This window comes from Amblyomma americanum, chromosome 4 (genome assembly GCF_052857255.1).
Source record: "Amblyomma americanum isolate KBUSLIRL-KWMA chromosome 4, ASM5285725v1, whole genome shotgun sequence".
Taxonomy (NCBI): domain Eukaryota; kingdom Metazoa; phylum Arthropoda; class Arachnida; order Ixodida; family Ixodidae; genus Amblyomma; species Amblyomma americanum.
In genome coordinates this window covers 26,166,692-26,188,352 of record NC_135500.1, presented here as the reverse complement: position 1 = coordinate 26,188,352, position 21,661 = coordinate 26,166,692, and the positions used below count along the sequence as shown (strand labels likewise).

At 44.4% G+C, this 21,661-nt stretch overlaps 1 long non-coding RNA gene across 3 annotated transcripts in view; it reads left to right on the top strand.

Moving 5' to 3' along the window:
* Positions 1-13,086, top strand: part of LOC144127843 (uncharacterized) — a 42,353-nt gene extending 29,267 nt beyond the window's left edge. Inside the window, exons 1-3 of one of the 3 annotated variants that reach the window (XR_013313582.1) lie at positions 11-1,020; positions 3,147-3,208; positions 12,683-13,086. This is a non-coding gene — a long non-coding RNA (uncharacterized LOC144127843). Of the gene's footprint in view, positions 1-10; positions 1,021-3,146; positions 3,217-12,682 lie in introns of those variants that run through there. The other 2 variants (XR_013313584.1, XR_013313583.1) reach the window with 2 other exon arrangements.
* The last annotated feature ends 8,575 nt before the right edge of the window (positions 13,087-21,661 follow it).

Sequence of the window (21,661 nt, the reverse complement as noted above, 5' to 3'; positions counted from 1 at the left end):
CCGCCGCCATTTTGCGTCTCAAACGCGTTGAGACTACATTTCCCTGTCTCAAAAAATCGTCTCAATTTGCCCGCATAATTAGGTGGCCAACGTCAACACTTCTGGGCCATCTACAACGTCAGTGAGTGACGCAAAAAAGCAAAATGGCCGCCGCCCACGGCCGACCAATAGGAGAGGGGCAAATGAGACACTTTTTGAGACAGTTTCGATTGAGAGCGATCCGTAATTCTGTCCCAGCTCAGCACTACCACGCACCTGCCTCGACTGGTAAGCAATCCTATTTCTTCATGCATGCTGGTTCCCATTTTAAGAAGGATATGTTTGGAAGAGCGGTCTCAGGGCTTGCCGTTTCTAAGTACCTAAGTGCCAAGATCTGCAATGCGACAGGCCGCTCTTTCCTGGTATCCTATGAAGGGAAGCAGCGCTGAACAGAGTTCGCCGAGAATCATTGTGTACACAGCTGTTTTTGTTTTGACGAGACGATTGTTGCAGAGTACTGCCGCATGCTGCTTAAGAGCTGTAATACGTGTGTTCTGTCAAATTTGACGCCATTTAACGCTATTTCGTCAAATTTCTTGCCCTACAATTTATTCGCGAGTGGCAAATTTTGCAGGTGTGGGTGGGGACGGTACCGTATCTCTGCGTAAAATGCATTGCGTAAGCGTGACGTCTGAGATAAAGATTTATTTTGTTTGCTCCACAGGCGCTGACCGCAGGTCGTTTCGTGCATCAGGCCGGTTTCAAATTTGTTGACGCTGCCATCTATTTTGGTTTTTAGTTGTCTTAAGAACGGTACCTAGATTAAGGACTGTTGTGCTGTTGAAGCTGTGTATATTTAGCTTGCTTTCTCAAGTTTTTAAAAGCTTCATAATTGACCAGAGTGAGCTAATTAATAAATTTTGGCGGTCTTTAATCATAACGGTATTAAATAGATGTCTGCAGGGGAAACATCCAAATGGGAGCCCACAGCTTTCACCTTGTTGCCACTGGGAAATATTCATGAGCAGTATGGAAGCAAAGGTGCGTTGAAGTTTTTCAGCGGGCTTTTTTTATGTTGTATGTTAGGTTCCCTTTTGGGCCTGTTTCACTTTTCTTCATCAAGCGGCTTCATGAAATAGGGTACATAGCCTACCGTGCCCTCCTTTTTTTTTATTGTATATCCTTGCTAGCTCGTAGTCAGCACAGGATTATTGCAAACCAATTTGCGTGTTGTTGAACATAATTTTCTGAAACCCTGCATTAAACGAATAAGTGGCAAATATGTGGATGATTTTTTACATTTCTATAATATTCAGCAAAAAACTTTTCCAATACCTTGTGTTTGGCGCATGATGGCCTCAGTTGCCTATGTGTCATAAAACCCAACACAATAGCAAAAGGCAAAGAAGTTGATAAAATTTCCTGAGATGAAAAAAAATGTAACGCATGTCAGCAAACAATTATATTTTTGAGGCATATTCAGCGATCTGCTGCAAGGTGACATGATCCTCATTTGTTTTCTAATGGTAGTGGGATTTATTTTGAAAAGTTTACTGGGAACAATTTTTGTTTTAAGCGAGAAATAAATTTGCAGTTTGTCCCTGCATTCAATCCCAGCATTGCTCGCTGCACGGTGCTCCAGGTGCATGCTCCTCATATTTGCATATTTGGGTTCTGAAAGGTCCGCTGGCATGTTAGTTCCCATTTTTTCACTTTCAACTCGAGCATGATGTAAGTCCAGCATGCACCATTGAGGGAGAGATAGAGGCTCGATATGCTGAAACTTGCGTATTCCTCTTAATGGTAGTGCTCTTTTAAACCGCCTAGTGAGTTCGCGTTCGTTTTCGTCAGTGATTTGTTGGAGCACCCAGAGGGCTACAACACACTTGATAGTTTTGTTCACTCATGTAAACAGCTCATAGGGGGTCAGTACTGGACCTTTGTATATCCTGCCAAGGGCCTCACAGTTCCTCCAGTTCAGTCACAAGCACTCTTCGCATGTGACGAGGTGTAAAAGTCCATTCTACTGAAAAATTTAAATCATTTTCAAGGCAGTAGAGGTTTTTAAGTCTGGTTGGTCAGACCGCAAAATGTGCTTGCCGGCTCAGTACTGTTTGTGTTGAGGAACAAAAGCAGTTCTGCCATCCAGCCACTTCATTTTTACTTTTTGTAAATGTACCCTTCACCAGGTTTCTGCATTGCCGAACCTGGTGGCATTGAAGCCACGAACACCATTGTATTCGAGCAGTGGAGTGCTGGTTTTGTCTATATTTGCAACCGGCGGCAAAATGTGTCGCGTTGAGGAGAAAGCACGCAGCAATGTCAGATATTGACCGCAGTGACTAAGCTTGCAAAATTGTTTTCTGACTTGAAACAAAAATGCTCCGATTAAACTTCTAGAAATAAACGCCATTAAATGGCATTGTGCAACTTCCTATCTTTCATATTTAATTAAGATCACCTCAATATGGAATAGACTGCTCAATGTCTCGAAAAGAAAATTTTGTCAACTTTAGAATTCTTTTGCTGACATGCCTTATGCTTTTTGCTTTATGAAACATATTTATCGCCTTTTTGGCTTCTGGACAGCTTAGAAAAATAGTTGGAATAACTGCTGTAAGAACATAAAATTTGATATACGATTGCAAATTTTCATATTTCGTACCTTCTTCCATGTTTTGTTCAAAACCAAATAAATTCAATTTACTCCATATGGAAGTGCAATACTTTTTATTTATATAAAAGAAGTTTCATAGTCATGCGTAAGAATTTTTTTTACAAAGTTTTTGCAGAGCTAGGTTTTGCCACCGCTTTCAGACGTGACATGGCGCCACGGCCACGACACAAAAAAAAATTTGTTCTGCGAAAAAGAAGCTGGGCTAATGCTTGTCATAGTAATGCAATAAGGCTTTATTTTTTTAAAGAAATCGAAGATGGTTGAGTACTAAGTCTGGATCAGTTGGCGTGGAATGACCCAATGACATTTAAATGCCAACTGTATGATGGTTGAAGGAGCCTTTATGATATTTTTGTAGATTGATTAATGTTGGTGTGTAGGTAGACTGCAATTTTTTCTGCTTGCATAATTGTAATGGTTCCATATCATGCCGTTTACTTTGCCTCTGGTGTGCAAATTTGTATTGATTTGTAACTAATTTTTGGTGCAGACATTCGCCCCATATGGATATTGCTGCTCCAGAGGAGTACACTCAACTGGACCAGTGGAGAGGTATGACTGTATGTACCTTTGCTAAATTTTCGAGAAAATTTTATTCATTCATCTGGCTGCTTGGTATTATCATGTTTCATATGTAACGGCAGATAAATGCTGGTCTGTCCTAAGGATGAATGTAGCCATTTGTTAACACCATTTACAGTAGCGATGTTTGCAAAATGATTTATTCCATTTATCTACTTTGTACTTTTGTTCACTACATGGTGCATGTTTGCCTTAAAGAAAGGGAGCCAGAACTCAGGGAGTAAAAAATTTGCCTGACTTGTTTGTTGTGAACATTGTGATGTCATAGCTAGCATTTTGTGATCTCCAAATGCACACGTTTATGGGTATGTATTTCTTCAAAAGTGGGGGCAGAAAGCAAACATCTGCTTGAAGCCCCTTGTGGTGGTTTTCAAGAGCTAGACTTCATCTCTTAAGAATGTGCGACAGTATTTTAGTCTCGGCAAAACAGCAGACAGGGTAACAGGACACAGGCAAGACACAGATACAACGCTAACAACAGAGTAATTTATTGCTTTGATCGAAATAAATACTCGAAGCATCAAACAAAATGCAGAGGAGCAGTCATGGAATCGTCATTTTGTCACATTTGTTGTGATTATTTAACCGGATAATCAAATTATTTTTCGTTAATATCACTGAAGATGTGCTTACACAGGTTGAAGAATTCTTATTTATTTATTTATTTATTTATTTATTTATTTATTTATTTATTTATTTATTTATTTATTTATACAGAATACCCCTAAAGGCCCTCGAGAGGGTATTACATAGGGGGCACAGGCAAATGAACAGAATAAAACAAAACCACAAATATAAAACAACAAAAGCAAAAATAAGACACTTAGCATGACATAAGTAAGCAAAAGAATCAAAAGAATGGCAGCGCGGCAAAGAACGAAGATTACTGCAGTATTAGAATTATACAAACAGAACACTAATGCAATGAATCATTTAATTACATACCCTGCAATAACATACCCTGTAAAGGAAGCCATGAAAAAATAACAATGTATGCGAAGAGTTAAGCAGTAGTTATTGAAGATATAAGAGTAAAATATTTATCAGGATCAGTGGTGGTTGCGATATGTGAAGGCAGAGTGTTCCAGTAAGATATTGTGCGTGGTAAAAATGAATGCGCATAGTTCAATGTTCTGCACGTTAAACGCTTAATTTTAAGGGGTGATCGCGGCGGTCAAAAATCGAAGGAGGCAAAGAAAAAAAAGTCGTTATGAAGTGATGGATGATGATAAAGTTTATGAAAAAGTGATAGTCGTGCAATTTTGCTGCGGAGACATAAATCCTGGAGACCTGCGCGTTTCATTAAGGCTGTGATGCTGGTGTTATGTGAATAATCGGAGTAAATAAAACCAACGGCGCGGTTCTGCAATGATTCAATGTTATTTATTAGGTAAGATTGGTAAGGGTCCCAAATAGCCGAGGCATATTCGATTTTAGGTCGAATTAGAGTGGTATAGGCATGGGCATGGAGGTGAGGAGGAGCATGCTTTAGGTTATGTTTTAAGAAACCTAATGACCGATTAGCAGATGCAAGCATAATGTTATTATGATGGTTCCATGCTAAGTCTGAATGAAGGTGAAGTCCTAAGTACTTATACGTGGTGACTAGTTCGAGTGAGCTAATATTTAAGGAGTATGCTGTTTGAATTCGAGACATTCGGTTAGTAAAAGACATCAATTTAGTTTTTGAATGATCAAGTTGCATAAGCCAGGTTGAGCAGCATGCTGTTACTGAATCCAGGTCAAATTGAAGGGATTGGCAATCGGTGTTAGAATAAATTTTGCTATAAATTACACAACCATCAGCAAAAAGTCTGATATGGGAAGAAATGTAATCCGGGAAATTGTTGATAAATATTAGGAAAAGTAAGGGGCCAAGCACACTTCCTTGTGGGACGCCAGAGTGTACTTGACTGAAAGACGAATTGTGGTTATTGACAGCTGTAAATTGAGACCTGGAAAAGTGAAAAACTTTAACCCATGCAATGACAAGAGGGTGAATATTAAGCAGTGCTAGTTTCATTAATAACCGGTTGTGAGGTACTCTGTCGAAAGCTTTAGAAAAATCAAGAAATATGGAGTCTACTTGAATGCCAGCATCAATCGATGAATGTATGCCTTGAATGAATCCGGCAAGTTGCGTTTCGCATGAGTAGCCTTTACGGAGCCCATGTTGATATTTAAAGATAATGTTATGTTCTTCAAGATAGTTAATTACCTGCGAGTGAATTACGTGTCCAAGAAGTTTGCAAACAGTGCTAGTTAATGAAATGGGTCGGTAATTTTGTGGTGAGGAACGATCACCAGACTTGAAAATTGGCACAACTTTAGCTAGGCGCCAGTCTAGCGGAATCATGCCTGATGATAGAGATTGTGGAAAAATAGCGGACAAGATGCGATGAATGCCATCAGATGAATTTTTGAGTATTTTGTTATTCAAGCCAAGGTGATCTGATGCTGATGTTGTTTTAAGCTTCTCTAGTAAGGATAAGATACACGTCTCACTGATACATATTTCGGACATTGACGTATTAGAAGTGCTGACAGAAATAGGAGGTAGAGGGAGATCTTCACGGGTAAAAACGGATGTGAATGCGTTATTGAAAAGTTCGGCGCATTCGGCCACTGGAACACTGCTGCCTTCCGCGTTGGTAAGAGTAATGTCAGGATGATTAGCGGGGTTTATTATCTGCCAGAACTTCCGTGGATTGTTTGTTAGCATTGCCGGTAGATCGTGTGTGAAGAAGTGCCTACGTACAGATATCAGCTCAGACTGATATTGCTTATCACATAGTTTGTACCGTTGCCAAGATTCGGAGTGTCTGTTCTTGTCGACTTGTCTGTAAAGGCGCTTTTTCTTGTTATTAAGGCGACGTAGATGCCTATTAAACCAAGGCGCTGTGTTAGTGCATGGGATACTGATGACTGGTATGAATCTGTGAATGAGAGTAGCAAGTTTCACGTTGAAAAGGTTCCAGTTCGTTTCCACGGAGCGTCACGAAAAATCGTGAAGAAAATGATCGGCAAAGATTGACAACTGAGCGTTTATTTCACCGAGGTTTGCTCGGTTGTAGCACCTTATTTGTTTAGTGCGAGTTACCTTTTTATGGGGCACAAAATTCAGGTTACCCGTGATTATGGAATGGTCGGAAAAGCCTTCTAAGAGCGCAATGTTGGAGCAAAGGTAAGGATCACTTGTCAAGATAAGATCGAGAATATTAGCTGTAGTGGCGAAACGGCGCGTAGGTTCAAAAAAAAGTTGTTGCAAAGAAAAATCGAGACAGGACTGGAGGAAAGCCTGAGCTTCAGGATCATTGAAAGGAGCTGTTAATGACGACCAGTTAATAGCCGGAAAGTTAAAGTCACCAAGTTAAAGTAAGCTTGAATTCGGGAAACGACAAGTAAGATCGCTTAGTAAATTAGAAAACTGACTTGCGAATGAAGAATTCATGTCCGGAGGGCGGTAAATGACGGCAATGATGGCGACCGTGGGACCACAACTCAACTGGACCCATACCGATTCTAGGTACGACGTGACCTCGATAGGCACAGCAGTGAGCACTTTATTGACAGCCAGAAGGACACCGCCACCTCTACGGCCCGTGTGGTCACAACGAAATATGTTGAATTCGGAGTCACAGGCGAAAACAAAATCATCAGGAACAATGTCATTTAACCAAGTCTCGGTAAGCGCGATGACCGAGGAGCAGCACGAATCAATTAAAGAAGAAAGTGCTACGTTTTTAGAAAGAACACTCGTTATGTTAGTGTACAGAAAACTGACCTCGTAATTGGAGCAACGCTGCGCGTTTGACCGCACGGGTAGTTTGCCAGCCACTGTACGGGAACTGGAAGGGATGCGTCAGGCAAGGGACACGCGCACTGCGCTACTGGTTTGATCGTGCCAGAAATACGCGACACCATTGATAAGCAGTTTATCAAAATACAAACGGACCTTGTCACCTTCTTTTTTTACTGATTTGGCATACTTCCACAGTTGGCTGCATTTCTCACAAACCGTTTTCGAGTAATCTCGCGAAATGCTGAAATCGGTATTTTTGAGTTTATAGCCCTTACTCATAAGCGTTTCGACATCTTTTTCGTTGAACAGCTTTGCAATAATGGGTCTCTTTTTTTCCTGAGAAAAACGGCCTATGCGGTGAACACGGGCTAAGGAAGACAACGTGATACCAAGTTTGCTAGAACAGAATTCGTTCACATAACGCTCAGAGTCTTCCCAAGTTTCAGACTCATCAGTGTCCTGAACACCATAAAAAAGAATGTTAGACCGGCGGGAACGATTTTCCAGGTCGTCAAGATTGACTTGAATGTTGGATACATCGTGTGTACAACTCGTGGCAGATACTGTGGTAGGCACTGACTGCTATGTATGATATGTATGATATGATGTATGATATACGTCTGGTATACCTCGCGCATGAACTATCGATTATATTTTTCAGAATTTTACATTCTCTAAATTGTGGAATGCACCTATAGTCCGATAAGTGTCATGCTACCATGCTGCCATATCCTGTTTGTGTTGCGGACATGTTCCATTAGATGTTTGTTGACACACCGACCTTATTTCCCAACATATGACGCTCCTCACGACAGAGGGATTTGTACACTACGCCACTGCCGCATACTGTTAAATTGTCTCTGTGCTTCGTCTTACACGGGGCTGTCTTTGAATCAATCACCTTTGCTGGGCGTGTTTCATACTAATTGTGGCCACCTTCTGTGAAAACAATTGAAGCCATTGCAAAGAAATTCTACACGCTGCAAAGAAACTCAAGTGCCAAACATTGAAGAACAAAGCCCAAAAACTTTTGTGAAGGCATCAACTTGACCAAACTAGGGCCTGCTGTGAAGAAGGGTGAGGACCTGTGGCTTCTTTACGGCAGAAATACAAAAGGATAACTGGCCTTTTGGTATAATTGTCTCTGAACAAGGATCGTGGGAGCAACCCTAAGGGTGGTATCTGCAAGAACTGCTCTCCTTGCTCACCGTGGAAGACCTCTTCATGGCAAAGAAGCCAGAAATGTCTGCATTCCTCTCGAACAGCTGTCCAGAAGAAGGTTCTACTCCATTGTAATAAAGAACTTAGGTGCATTACACGCTGCCACATACCGCCTTGTTTGAGATGGTAAGAAAAGGCATTGATTCCTTGTGAGCAGTACGATTCGAGAACTAAAGCGGATGGATTCCTGGAGTTGTTAACCATCTATTTGTCTTCTACCTATGGAATGTTTAATGATAATCTGTACATTCAGTGGAAAGGAGTATGCACCGGTTCCTGTGTTTCACCAATTCTCAGTGACCTTCTGCTGACCAGCCTGTCAAGATCGTCAACTAATAGAAACTGTTCGTGGCACAAATATGACAACGGCCTTCCGATTTGTGTACAACTTCGTAGGGACACTAAGGCGAAATTGAAGTTGGCTTGCATCGCTAGAATACCAGCTTCTGATCACAAAAACATCGCTCTTACTGAAAAATAAGCTCCTGTAAGGTAGAAAATAGGAAGAACCAAAATACAGGTATCGTCACCACAGGCCAATCTCGCAAGTACAAGCGTGGCAACGTCATACGACAAGAGAGGCCACCTTGGAGGAATTTTCCTTTCTACATAAATTTCGCGAATCTCTGAGGCTGACAAAGAAAGGTTGCGCGGTTCAATATTGAAGTAAGTTTTCTTTTAAAACCTATTGTGCACTTTTATCACACAAGAAAGACCGACAAAAGACAACCTGAATGTTGGAAGAAAAGAAAACCGATGCTTGGCGGCGCCACAGGCGGCCAGGAGAGTTTCGATTTGTTATGGCGCTTTGCGTCTGTCAGCTTTGGGTGCCCCGTGGTATTGTTTTTGACGCGCCTCGATTTACAAGCGCCGAACAGCAGAGAAACTCCAAGTGCCGTTTCAAGTGCTAGTTAACATTTGAAGGAGCCTGTTAAGGCTGGTCAGATGATCGCCACGGTCAATGAAAAACTATGATGGCACGGCGGTGGGCAATTGTACAAGGCAGTTCGCAGTATAAAGAGCACTTGTGTTTTCGCACGCTCACCCGGCGAAACATTCTCGGCTGTGCCAGTCAACTTCAAATTACTTAACGGAAATCCTTTATTAGGGACGGGAGCCAGGGTACAAGGCAGTTAAGAAAAATTGCTGATGACCTAGCTCTGTTAGGCCAGGATATACGTTGCGAAAGCGCGGAGATTTCTGCATCGGGAGAGTGCATTCACTAGATGCGTATTTATTGATCATTTTACCCTGACACGTCGTGGCGGAGTGGTAGTGTATCCGACTTAAACAGGCAAAGTTCTGGTTCGATTCCGAGCCTCGGCGCAGGGTTTTTTTTTATTCAGTGAGTGGACGGGGGGTTTCAGTGGCTCCCATAGATGCCGCCTCCGAATACGTTGGTTAGCGGTTAAGCGCATGCTCTGTTAAGGCGCGTTTATGCTCCGGCGTAACGCGCGCGTGCGCGCTGCACGGCGACGTCACGTCAGCCAAAGCGAGACCCTCTATACTACAACTGCGCTTGACCGCCGACGCGTTCGGCGGCTTCAGCGCTCTCGGACCGCACTCACGGAGATTGGAGCATGTCTATTTCGCGCCGAGTTCGCCAACCGCTGCCGGCCCGGCCAGACTGATTCGGCTCCGCGGCGAGGTGCGCGTTGTGACGTAATTCAATAGCTTCGACAGTTGGGCGGAGCTGTTCTTTTCGAGCTCTAGGCTAATTTAATCCACTCACAGTACACATCTGAAGGCACATGCAAGTGGACGAGAGAGACCGATACAATGGACCCATTGGATCTAGCGGAAGCCGTTGAAGCTTCGTGCGCCGGCTTTAGTTTCAAGCCGTCAACTTCAAACGCGACCGTACTTGAGCACCCACCAGTTTTTTGTCGCAAAAACTAAATAACTTGGCCCTTCCGCGACGTACAAGGAATCACAAACCGTTGGCCTCAAAGTCTCGGCGAGCCTCCGATGGGTGCAACGCGCCGACCTTGTCCTGGCCCCTCGCGACTCCCCGAACTGGGGCTATGATATTCAGTTTGCAGCGGCTGTTCACTGAGGAAGGGAGCAACGACCACCGGCGCCTAGCCTAACCGTGCTCCCTCAAAAGCATCGCACGCTTTGTGGGGCTGAGGTGGCTTAAATGCAGGCCGGAGTTTTTGCGAGAACTACGTCGTCGTGTTCGGGAACGGGATCCATCGTAACGCTGGCAAGACGCCGGTGCAAACGTAAACGAAGTGACGGCAGCAACCACCGATAGATGCATTCAACGTGCAGCAGCGGTAGCTTTCATTTCGGCAGCTGGTAGACCGCACCGCTAGCCACCAGAAATCACGGAGTCTGCGTTTACGTCACTTTCACGTCACTCCGTCCTACGACGTCATAAGAGTTCTCCTTGACGTCATAAGAGTTCTCGAGTTTGAATCGGCGCGACGGGAAAAACTTTTTCAACTTCGAATCCAAATTTCTTTGAAATAAATGCATCTTTCGCTCCTAGACAAGCGGCAATGAAACCATGAAATGCTGAACTATAAGAGTTTGCTAACGAAAAAAATCCGATAGAGTTCTCCTCAGTGTCCATTTAAGCAAACCAAGAGTAACACAAGGACATTGTTGACATCTTTCAGACCTCCGAAGTTCTTGCCAACTTGGAGCTGACCAAAGAAATGCCAGTAGAGGTACGGTTTTAGTTTCTAGATCTATGACTGTATATCGGAGAGGCCCATATCTGCTTGTGTTGTATTCCGCAGTCGAGAACATTGCTGTGGCTACAGACGCGCTGAAAAATGCCGGAAACAGATTGTGTATTGACTGTCAGCAGGAATGTGTCGAGGCCCAACTGGCACGGTTACGTAAATCTAATTTCGCACTTGACCTCATCTGCAGCATTGGCTTCAAGGTAATGAAAGAAATTTGCCGATCTACCCCAACCAGGCTTTAAAAAGAAGACAGAAGTTAGCTGTCATGCCACATTTGCACGCCATCAGGCACGCACCAAAGAAAGTGGTCGGGCGGGCTGCTGTGAATTTAGTATGCAACGCATCCAGCTAAGGTGCTTCAAAGACACCCGTGTAAGACGAAGGAAAGAGGCAAATTCACAGCATGCGACAGTGACTTGATTTACAAAATTCCTTTGTCGTGCAGAGAATAATATGTTGGGAAAAAAGGCCGGCGTGTCAACATTAGTCTAATGGAGCATTTCCCCAACACAGACAGGATATGGCAGCAAGAAAGCAATACACGTGTGGTACAGTGGATGCATTCCGCACTTTCGATGTTTTAAAACTTCGAGGAAATATAATCGATAGCTCATGTGCAAGGTATATGAGGTGTTCATCATATATGCGAATTGTTCAACCTGCGTAAGCACATCACCCCGAATGTTAATGAAAAAAGAAATTTACTGGATATATAATCCAATCACGGATATAATTCGTGATTATATCCGCAAAATATTGATTCTATGACCTTCGTTCTCGGTATTTTTGATGATGCTTAGTGTATTTATTGCGAGCAAATCAATAAATTTCTTAGTTCTTAGTCAGCACTGTATCTGTGTCATCTTGTCGGTGTCATGTTACCTTGCGCGGTTTTTCTAAGAATCATACACCAACTGGTCTGGCGGCTTTCTGTGAAGCAGTTTAGTGACCTCGTGCAATTTTTTCTTAATGGCTTTTGAGTTTACTGGCTGCAGACACAGTAGATATGCTAACTTTACACTGTTGCCGGCCTTTCAAGATGTCACGTACTTGGTATAATAATGAATGCATGCTTTGTGTTAAGTTGAAGCGGACACTGTTATGGAAGGGGTTGCATCACTGACTTTGACACAGATTCTATATTTTCTTCTGTCACAGTGAATGATGCACCTGACTTGACTTTGGTGTGATTTTAAAGCATTAGGAAGTGCGCTATATTTTCGTTTGTTGTCGTTGTGTTTTGGGACTTTTACAGCCAGTTTACTCTCTAGCATGGCCATTGGTTTGCACTAGCTTGTAGCAATTCATGCAGAATTAATTTCATCGCCTGACCACTTTCACTCCATTTCCTAACAGGTAGCTTTATAGCTCAAACATTGTTTTTATAATGCCGTATAGAGCTATTTTCTCTGAAACCACAATGGCCTCATTGGAATGGTTCAGGGAATAAGAGGTGAAGCTTGCTCGCCATATGGGCAGATTTTATTCTCTCTGTTAACGTTAGCATGCATAGTGTCACACATCATTAATGAGAAGTATGTTGGCATTTTATAAGGACCATTCAGCACTGTAAACTGATAATAATAATAATAACAATAATAATTGGTTTTTTGGGAAAAGGAAATGGCGCAGTATCTGTCTCATATATCTTTGGACACCTGAACCGCGCCGTAAGGGAAGGGATAAGGAAGGGAGTGAAATGTACTTTTTTCGTGTAAAATGCAGACTCGCACCATGCATGCCGTTCTGAGAAGGAAATCCTGAGGTGGCTGAGAACCTGTTCGTCGAGGGAGGATGACTACTCAGCAGGCTCACCACTGTGGTTCACTCTACTACTGCCATACTGTCAAGATTATGGATGTTCAGCATAAGCTGCCTTATGTTTGTGTACAAGCTATTCCTTGGAGTTAGTGTCACTGTCCAAGCCTTCCTCAAGTTGTTTTATAATGAGGCACGGGCATGGATTTTTGATTGTTTCCTCTAAAAAAATTAGGAGGTCGATGTAACTGCACTTGAATCTTGTTTTTGCAGCACCACAAAACCAATAAATCAGGCATGGTGCAGTCGTTCCTTGCATAGCAGTATGGAATTCATTGCCGAAGCTTCTTGCACTTTATGGATGTCTTCGTTCTGACAATAAAAATTTTCCACATTTCTACAGTATTATGTTTTCCGAGTCAATAAATGTATTTTTGTTGGCGCACAGCCTGTGCACTGCTATGAAGAGCTCCAGTAATACAGGTATATTACATTATGAAAGGATTATAATGGTAAATTTAAAGAACTTTTAAGAAAAGCAATAAAAGTGGGTACCAAATATGAACCCATTGCCTGTATTTTTCCTGAAGGGTGTAGGGGTGTAAGAGGCAGTAAAACGCGAATGGCTAAGCAGCAATAGCGCGCAAGTCGCCCCAACACCTTTAGGCCACTTTTTTCATTGTCAGGCTGGTTAATTCGCGAAACATTCTGCGTGCAAGGTGTATGAAAATACCAAGAGTCCCTTCAGGGCTGGATGCGAGTTATAGACACCTGAATACTCCTTTAAAGGTGTGTTATTTTTTACAGTGTACGCATAACAATTTTTATGAGCTGATAACTTACAGACGCTAGTATTGCATATATTTCAGAACAGTCATCGGCATCCACAACATTTACCGGCAGATCCACTCTTCAAAAAATATTCATTGCTGAAGCGTAACCAACTATAACTGCTATAAGCTCTTGCAACATGTCCAAAACAACTAACTACAGCATAGCAAACTCCTCGCCGAATATTGCTTCCGTGCATTAAAGCAAAAAAATCTATAATTAGCGCAAGTTACGGAAAGCAACGCGTACAGTTTAAAATGCGGTCTGTACTAAATCGCACTGAGAAACTACTAGATTTCAACACGCCAATTCACGAAGTTTTCTGAAGAATATAGTATTGGAAGTAAATGCTGAGTTGGTGTGATTTCTTTTTTTATTGTTTTGCTTGCATATATAGCGTCTTTTTGTTGCTTCTTTTAGCCCGTTTATCGTTACAAAAAATAGAACAGAACTTGTCACCTGTATAATACCTTCGATGCATGACCGTGCAGATTTACAATGGCGTAACCAGTGAAAATTATGGTTTATGTGAGGCACTTTTTCATGTTTCGGTTCTCTGAGAATGTTTCTGGATATGCATTCTTTCAGGGTTTTCAATCTAGATGCCTTGAAGCAAAGGACTTTTCAAATGCGCAGCATCGGCGTTTGACATTGTGTGAGCACAAGTGTTCTGTGTTCACAGCCGTGGTTTTCATTACGCCCACTGCAGGGCGTAATTCCTGTGACGAACTGCGCAGAGTCCACAGGCCTTTGTCAGGCTTCTTGCCGTTTCACCAGAGTGAAACGAATAAAGTGAGATTAAATGAAAACCCTTCATCCAGAGAACTTCCGTCATGTTGGCGGCTTCACGAGTGAACATGCGATACACATTCTTCTTGGTAGGCTGGCACTCCGCTTGCAGAGAAGCAAACACACGTAGGCACGGCGCCACAGCTCAGACTGGAGGATCTTCGCCACTGTCCTGGCATCTGTTGCGGAAGTAAGGAACGGGGTAAAGACCACTTGAACTTTGAGCGTAACCAGTCGGTTGTTTAGGGCGAACGAGCACACCTTCGCACGAAATGAGGTGCTGGCAAAAAGATTGACCAGCGCAACAGAGGGGTTTCCTGCATTGTTGCAGGGAAGTGCGACGTCCCAGTCGTGTTCTCTGCTCCTGAAAAGTTTTTGCGGCTATGCCTTAAGGTAAACGGGCAAAAGGCTAGCATTAATTGTCACTTGCAAGAAGAAGCACGATACCTGCTTCGTGCCTCTGTAGAACGGGGGTCGCCTATAAGATACGTCTGAAATGAAATGAAAAAACTATCTTTAGCCAGGCTTGAAAAAAACTGGCATTCTGATGAGAAGCAAAGACACGCTTGCGGTTAAACTGAGTGAGGTGAGAGGCGTGCCACATTAGAAAAAAAATGGAAGTGCTTGTGCTAGCATCCCATCACTGATAGTTCATAGAAATTAAAGTGCATTCCTTGATCAGTTCTAGAAATTGTTTACTCACATGTATAACTTGCTATGCATTTTTCGTGTTCTTCGTGGGCTTACTCATATGGTTGTTTTTCTCCTCCCCTCTCCCCTCCACTAGCGCCATGGCTATAGCGGGTGTTTCAGCGAACAGTTTCAAATATTTTCAAAAACAAGCTTTTTGGGCTTCAAATATGGCTTTTGCGGCGCATTGTTACCAGTGTTGGCGGACACCAGAAAAATGGTGATTCGTCTTGGTAGTAGGCTGGTTAACTAATTTTTGATAATTAACTTTTTAACTACAAGAGTTAGGCGCCCAGTTGCAAATAGAAATTTGTTGCCGGTAGTTAGTAACAGCAATATATGTTTTTAGAATTTCGAAAACTCGATTACCCTTTGCGCTGTGGTTCGACAAAATTTGGCTTTTCGACTAGTTAAGTCTCAATTTTAGAGGTTCGCACCGCCTCTGCCAGTTCTACCACGTGGACAGGAAGAGCCATTCTGACAAAAGTTGGAATAAAACCGGATAGGGGTCTCACGCAAAAGGTGGACGTAAATAGGGAAGTCAGACAAAATCTGATGATTCCCCCCTGCTAAAAAAACATGCACCCGGAATATAACAAACACATGAGGTAACAACGAGCGGAGGCATTAGAAATTAGATTCAGCAAAATTTCGGAACATAAGGTGGCCTATGTAGACGCGGCGGGAGTTGGTGGTGGTTTTACGGTGGCAATGGTCGTCAGCGGCCGGGGCATTCCCGTGACAGCTGCCACTTTGCGCGGGTGGAGCATAGAAGTTTGCATAGAAGTTTGGTGGAAGCGAAGTTTGCAATCAGTGACAGCAAAACTGCCATACAAAATTTTAGCAAGGGAAGGGTCTCTCCCTTAGCGGCCAGAATTTTAGGCCAGAGAAAGTTGGATAGGCAAATTCAAATAATTTGGACTCCGGCGCACGAAGCCCTCCCCGGCAATTAATGAGGCGGCCCACGAGCTGGCTCGAGATCTCTACCGGCGAGCCGCTACAGGGCCACTCGATGACCGAGGGAGCGGAGAGCGCACGTTAAAATATGGGGAGATCACGCAGCATTATAGATTGGAGCTTAGACTGGTACCCCCGCCAGACCCGAAATTAGACAACAGACAAGCAGTCACGTGGAGGCGACTGCGAACTTATACCTACCCGCACCCGGTTATTGAGAACCACATGTTCCCCGAGGCCAGGAGCGATAAATGCAATCTTTGTGCCGCGATAGGGACCCTCGACGACATAATATGGGAATGCCCGTACTCTCCCGTGGGGACGCACAATATAGACAGCAGAGACACCCGGGAAACACTGCTGCGCAGCTCGGACCCTGAGCTCCAGCTCCTGCTCGTCCAGCTGGCTGAAGAGCCTGCTGGGACCCAAGACCTCCCAGCCTGCATCTGAGGCGGCCGCACCCGCCTCCTGACCTGAGTGTTGGGGGGTGGGTAGAGCACCTTATTCGTTGTCCATTAAAGTTTATTCCAACCATCCATTTTCGACTAGTTACGTGCACTGGAGGAGTTAGTTTGCCTGAGTACTTTCGAAAGCGCATGTATGCACTTGCGCACGATTCAGCCAAATTTTGTCGAGCCACAGCGGCGAGGGTAATAGCGTGTTCAAAATTATAGAAACTGATATTACTAGTACTAACGAGCGGCTACAAGCATATCATTGCAACCAGTTGCCTATCTGTGATAGTAAAAAAGTTAGGCATCAGAAATTAGTCAACCAACTTACTACTTAAGACAGTTCACCGGTTTTCCGGTGTCCGCAATACTTTGCCGCGAAACCCGCATGTTTACACAAAAAAGTCTATTTTTGAAAATTTTAAGTCTTCCCTGAAACACCTGGGATAATCAACCGCATACGAAACAAAGAATTGCAATTACCGCATGTCTCGCCGTTCCTTTTAGCGTGTGCTGTCGTTTCGTTGTGATTCATTTCCTTAAAACTGCAGAATCAGCAACGTCCACCTGTTATGAAGGGGAAAGATTTATCTCCTATCCAATTCCATCCAATCGACTGCTTATCGTAAGGGATCACAGTATACTCCAGTGTTTATATCATCAGAGCTCTCTTCCAACGTTCGTTCCACTGAATGTTTTTTTTCCACGAATTGACATCTTCGAAACTACGCGTCCGTAAATTTTCGGTTGCCTTTGCCATATACTTGACCGCACTTTACTTTTAGTCAACTGCAGTGCTCTACTTATAATTGCGCTTGTACTCAAGCTTGGTCCGAGGCGTACAGTGGTCACTCTGACAGATAGTGGCCTGCCCGTGGTCGCGGGTGAAAAAGCTGTCGGGAAGTGCACTCGCTTCCTTCTCTCCCCTAGGGGCCTCTCCCTGGGCCGGCTGCTGGAGGCGGGCAGCAGACGGCAGTGCGCCGTCGTTTCGCGATCAATCTCCGTCGCCGTCTGAGCGGGCTGTGCCAGCGGCAGACTGCTGTGACGTAACAGGGCAGAGAGCGAGACGCGCGCAAAACACACGTATTTTTGGGTCGGCTGGCATTGCACCAACGAGAGTAACGGCTTCAGCGAATGGCCTTCAACACATTTCCACATTTCACGCCTTCAGTGGAGCTTCACACTTTGCCAACAAAAAATACATAGTGTCGTCTATTCCAGCACGCACTTCCTCAAGAAATACATGCGAGCGCGTGCCTCGTTTTAACTTTCCTTATCTGCAATACCATGATTTTAGTTAAACTGCTGTGTAGGCCGCTCCTAACTTTCGATAAATAAATAGGACTCCTGCAGTAAAACTCCTGCAGTAAGCGAGCCAATACCAAGGTCTCGTGGTCATTGTGCTATGGGCGGTTGTATTTAAGAATTGACTCTCATAGAAATATTGCCTCTAGTTTGTATCTTCCTTCCCTGCAGCTCTGGGCTTTGTGACGCATGTCGTTACACTCCCCTGGATAAATGATGTGCCCTGCATGAGAGGCTACTGTGCTGATAACAATAAACATAAATGGCTGTTGTAGATGGACCATCATACATATATTCCATCTGGAAGCATCTGGGGTCGCACAAGTAGTCAAGAAGCGATGTTAATACGTGCCTGCAGCCGAAGCTTAAGATTCTGTGCGATTCGTGTCGATTTTTCTCAAGAGCCAAGTTATCGACGATTGCATTGTCGCTGCTGAGGAGACGGGCATAGCGTGAAAACCGGCTAGGTGACGCCAGCGCCGAATTTCCTCGACTACGACCCGCCGTCCGTCATGCTCGCGCCAGTGTTGACTGTTAAACCCCGTCCAGGAGCAGCTGCGATTGTTTCCGTTTTATTTTTTGTCCCGCAACAATCCCACTGAAGTGAGCAGGCAGAGTAGAATAGGTGAAAGTTCAACTGATGCGCCTGTCTATTATTCTGATGTTCCATGCAGTTTTCACTTTACGACCTCCAATGAATGTCACATTGTACCATCAGTCTTCTCGTACAAAAATATCTTTTCATCGCTGCCGACAGCAGCTTTCGGGAAGCGTGCAACGAAGAGAAGCACACACGAGGTTTTCAAACACTTACTATTTTGCATTTCATCTCAGCTCCAATCTTGCCACCGCGGCAGGAATCTAACCCACTGACTCACGCTGGGCACCTGGACGCGATGGCTATAGTTATGTTGACAAGGTCGTGTCCGCAAACACGTGTCCGCAGCAGTTGCAGGGAACTCAGTAGCGGTGGCGTCAAACGAGTGGTTCGAAAGGTAGGTAGGTTGGTAGGTAGGTAGGCCTCAAACAATGCTGGCACAGACCCACTGCGTGGGAGTGGCCAAGACACAGGCGGTTAATTGCTGAATACAGGAAAGCTTTTACGGGAAAATGAGTGGTAATAGCATGTAGGCTGATAGATTGGACGACGCAAGGACAGGGGTCCTGTTAACTCGGAGACCGAAGACGGGACAATGGCTTAATGTGCATAATAGTATACAATGCCTGTAATGTTTCAGTGTCGTTCTGACCGAGAGCGAAAAACAATTAGAATGGAAGTCACTGCGTTTCTTGAAAGAAATTTTGCACAGCAGAGTGAACACTCCTGTCGCTTCGTCCAAGCAAGGAAGCGCCAATGGAAAAAACAACCGCAGAGGACACAGGCAAACCCAGTTGATGAAATGGAATTCGCAAAAGACGTTTCGTCAAATGAGAGAAGCGATGGCAGAACAGCAGGAACTGATCTATTGTCTCAGGTTCGGCACAAAAAGGGCACAATGGGTAAACCGCCAGGCCAGATCTGTGAAGGTAGAAATTTAGAAGGGGAACCCGGCAACGCAAACGCGTGAAAGAGACCTCTAGTCTGCATGAGCGCCAGTCTTTGCTACTCCAAGGATGCAGAAGATGCTGATATTCGGGAGATGATGTAAGAGCCGAAGCAGCAAATTCCCAAATATTGTGTAGCTGCGAAACCTCACCGCAGCTGTATATGCACCGGTTGGCAGGACAGCAATAATTGGGCTGCAGACAGAGGCGCATGCTAAGGAATCTTCAACCTCGTTTAAGTGAAAGCCCATGTAACCTGGTACCCACAGCAAACTTACCTAATTTAGGTGCAGCGGTATCAGGAAATTAAAGAGGCGTAATGCTCAAGACTCAGTGGGTGAGGATAACGAAGAGCAAATGGACAGAGAGTTCATCATAATCACGACCTGGGAAACGGTAGTTTCTAATTTTCGTAAGGCAAAGATTACTGCTAATAATTCAGACAGATAAATTGGAGTGAGGTCAGGAATACAGAGAGAAAAAGACCAGCCCAGTGAAGGCGAAAAAAATTCCACACCTGCCTTTTCGCGATCCTGCGAGGCATCCGTAGCAATAAGAACATGAGAGGGAAAGGACCCTAGGTGGTCCTGCAACAAACCGTTAAGAAGAGGAAAGGGCTGCCGCTTTGCATTCGATGGGAAAATGTCACCGAATTAAATCTGGACAGAATGTGAGCAGTTATACACTTGGCGAACATCTGTGAAATGAATGGTTATGGGATCAAGAAAAGACTGCACGGAACATATCTGCGAGTATGAAAACGAGACCAGGCGGCACTAAAAAAGGCGGAAGGTTGACTAAGAAATATTATACTGGAGGCGTGGAGAGGTGACTCGCACAATTTTAAAAATGTTTGAACTGTTAAAAGGCGAAACCTAGCTGATAACGATGGGGTTCGTGCCTCAAGGTGCAGAAAAGCATTGGCGACATATTTTGGAAGCCCCAGACAGAGGCGCAGCGCATCACGCTCCAGGAGCACAAAAGGACGAAGTTTATAGGCAGGAGCTCCTGAGAATTAAACGGAGCAGAACTCCAAAATTGAGAGGACGTACATTTTAAAAATTATCAGAAGTGTATGCCTTCTCATGCCTGACATAGCACTGCAAAGCCTGCGCAGGAGGTCAATGGCCCGAACTCCTTCTGCAGAAACTTGTTCAATGTGTGGCCGCCAGGATAGAGTAGAGCCGTATATTGCCGCGAGATACTTCACCGTCAGAACTTGAGGAATTATGTTATTTCTATAGACCAGGCAGATATTTACAGGAACAGAAGCAGGAATTACTAGGATGATAAGAGGATGATGTGAAAGAATGCTGTGAAAGGAGATGTGAAGAGGAGAATGTGAAAGGATCGAAAGAGGATGATGTGAGGATGCTGCGCAAAGAATGATTTTTGAAATCGGATGAATAGTAAATTAATGAGAGCTAAAAGTGTCCAAAAAGTGAGCGGGGACAGAGCACAAGCGGCGCCAAATTTTAAAACGCTTGAAGTGTGGGACCTCGTACCTGTAAGTGTGGGCGGAGCCAACGCGTGGCGCCAAGTTTGAACACCCGAAATGTTTAGGGGATTCCCCTGTTGGTGGAAAAACGTCAAGGACGCAAAGTGGGTCAACACCGGGAAAAATTTTGGTAGTGATCACTTCATCCTTTGCATCACCTTCCCCACGACAAAACTCAAAAACAAAGCTAAAGAAATACGAACGACGGATGCGGATAAGTTCAAGCAACTTCGCTACAAAACAGCTGCAAAGGTGATCCCTAACCTTAGCGACTAGGTTATCTCGCTGAATGAGGATGTCAGCACCACACCGTTGTGGTGCCAGTTGAGAAAGCGGAGCATATTGTAAACTCAAAGCTGTTGCACCTGTGGCAGGCACAAAAAGGCCTCCACAAACGCTAGAAGAAGCAAAAATACAACAAGCGACTCCGCAAAAAGATCGCTGGGAACCATGCATGAGTGCAACGGAGCTGGGCACTGACGCTAGGCTTAGTGCCTCCGCTGCCACGCTGGCGGAGGTAGCTATGCCGGCGTCTCTCGTGGCATGACCTGCCACGCAGTCGACACCTGATCCGCGGCGCCAGGTCCAGCTTTGTGCTCCCGGTTCATCGGCAGATGCACCCCTCCTGCCTTCCCGAAATGCCGGACTGCTCGTGAGTGATCTGCCACCAGAGCACATGGCCATCAACTCTGCACCACCGGATGGGCCTCAAACCACACGGCATAATGAACAGGGCATTCCAATGGACTTATCGGCACCTCTACCCGTGCAAAAGTGCCCTCGCGCAAATCACAAGCATCCCTCGAACGACAGCCAACCGATTCCACCTTCAGCAAGTGATGGCTGCCAAGGTAGGCGCACTTGTCTTACGATCGAGAA